The sequence below is a fragment of the Alosa pseudoharengus genome, unplaced genomic scaffold, assembly GCF_046254945.1.
Source record: "Alosa pseudoharengus isolate Yale_2024_CS ecotype anadromous, Long Island Sound unplaced genomic scaffold, YU_APseudo_1.1 YU_APseudo_1.1_scf_24, whole genome shotgun sequence".
In the NCBI taxonomy this organism is placed as follows: Eukaryota; Metazoa; Chordata; class Actinopteri; order Clupeiformes; family Clupeidae; genus Alosa; species Alosa pseudoharengus.
In genome coordinates, this window is record NW_027468689.1 from 2432674 (window position 1) to 2435173 (window position 2500).

The 2500-nt window shown below is 42.2% G+C and overlaps 1 protein-coding gene across 1 annotated transcript in view; it reads left to right on the plus strand.

Moving 5' to 3' along the window:
- The window catches only part of gpr155b (G protein-coupled receptor 155b), an 18978-nt gene that overhangs the window by 4792 nt on the left and 11686 nt on the right, over window positions 1-2500 (plus strand). The window lies entirely within an intron of this gene.

The following is a 2500-nucleotide window of genomic DNA, read 5'->3' on the forward strand; positions in this document are numbered from 1 at the left end:
ATACACACACACGCATGCACACAGACACACACACACACACACAGACACACACCGGCACTGAACTAAGCCCCCTAATTGATTACTGAATGATTGTGCAGGATGATAACAGGATGTTACATTTGCATGTGGTTGCCTGAATTCAAATGTATTGGCATATAAAAATGAATAGACGTTGTGCACGCGGAAATGTATGTTTCTTTTTCAGCTGTAAACTATGCAACTGCTGTGATGAAAACATAGTGATAGTGTTGAGCAAAGATTCTAGAACAGAGCTCTGTTCTAGAATCTTTGGTGTTAAGTAATGCCTATCTCACACTACAGGATTTTAAGATCTTTTACGATTTTAAAAATCGGGTGGTATCTAATTTTAAAGACAATCTCAGCCGACAATCTTCTCTTTGATCCGAAACACGCACACACTACAAGATTTGAAAACAACTGAAAATTTTACAAATGCTTTGTGGGTGCTGCGGCCCACCGGGCCATTTTAAAAACCCAATGTGGCCCTTGAGCCAAAAGGTTTGTCCACCCCTGGTCAATGTGGCCCTTGAGCCAAAAGGTTTGTCCACCCCTGGTCAATGTGGCCCTTGAGCCAAAAGGTTTGCCCACACCTGCTCTACATACATTACTGTTATAATACAGCTGTTAAGTTATTAAGAGGTCCCATCCTATAGAATTCATAAGGATACATTAAACCCGCCTTGGTTCCTTTAAAGGAAGATTTAAAGAACTTCTTCATGAAGTTTTAATGCGGCTCTGTCTGTGGCTACAGATGGATTCCGATTTCAAAGTTCAAAAGCATTTAGAGACAGGAGGTTGCTCTTTCATGTGTGATCAAACACAGGTAGGGCCAGGGCCAGGGTCCTACCTGGCCTACAGGTGCGGTTCCGCATTCCATGGAGAGTGTGGGCACAAGGGGGAGGTGGGGGGGGATGACTGAATCTGAGAGGGAGAAGGCTACATGGGAGTGTGTGTGAGTAAGAGAGGCATAGATATATACAGTATATTATATATATATATATATGGAGAGAGGGAGGGAGCATTATGTGTAGCAGGAAGTGAGTGAATCAGTAAATAAGTGGAAGATGGAGGCAGAAAGTATGAAGGATTGAATGGAGGACAGGATGGAAAGAGTGAGTGAGAGATGATGGTAATTTTGATACCATAGATTTAATAGAGACCCAGTCAGACCAATAGTATTAAAAATCAGGAACAGAGTTTATTTACAATGATGCGCATCAAGGGAGAGACAGCATGACTTCACCTAAAGATCCATCAGCTCCTCTCACTAGACAAGGAAATATTTAGGGTTTAAAGGAATACGCCACCCCTAGGTGAAATTGGGTCACTCCCCGCAGTCCCTAGAGGTGGATGAGTGAGCCAAAGCGTTTTATAGCCGACCCAGCCATTGTCCTAATCTAGAAATGGCCCGGTTAGCTTTAGCTTAGCGTAGTCGCTGTAATCTGGCGATTCCAGCTAGCATGTCGTTGCAAAAGTGAATCAAATAACTCAAGATTTTTTATAATTATTTCTCGTAACCTGTACATTCACATCGAGTACAAATATCAATGCAAATTAACACGAAGGGATTTACTAGACGAATTTAGATTTGGAACTATTTTTGGGCATAGCACCGGCAAAGCACCGCTGCCAGGCGCAAAGACATCACGCAGCATCTGTAAACCCTCGGCTATAAAACGCTTCGGCTCACTCATCCACCTCTAGGGACTGCGGGGAGTGACCCAATTTCATCTAGGGGTGGCGTATTCCTTTAAGTATCCTTCCAGGCTGACGGGAGATGGCATTGGTCATCCCATCTCACGTGGACTACACTGAATCAGACTCTGATTAGTGGCAACCTGGCAATCCGGAGCAGATAGCTACTGACGCAGCCATGCAGAACAGTGAAACACTGCAAAGTCATAATATTCCCGCTTATCTCTAAATACAGTCACACACAGATATACGCAGGGACAGTACAGATATCATACAGTCATTGTAGAATCATACTTTTAGTATCAAAGTGACCCACTAATGAGAAATGCAGAACGTTAAACCACATATTGTAATACTGGGCATAATGCAGAACGTTAAACCACATATTGGAATATTGGACGTAATGCAGAACGTTAAACCACATATTGTAATATTGGACGTAATGCAGAACGTTAAACCACATATTGTAATATTGGACGTAATGCAGAACGTTAAACCACATATTGAAATATTGGACGTAATGCAGAATGTTAAACCACATATTGTAATATTGGACGTAATGCAGAACGTTAAACCACATATTGGAATATTGGACGTAATGCAGAACGTTAAACCACATATTGGAATACTTGGCGTAATGTTCTATTCCACTTTCTCTCAGAGAGCAAAGAGAAGAAAGAGGGAGAGAGTGCTTGTGTGTACCAGTTGAGGGAGGACGTGCACAAGTGAGGGAGTGAACGAATACTAAGTTATTGAGTTCTACTTTATCAGTCCTGTAGGAAAT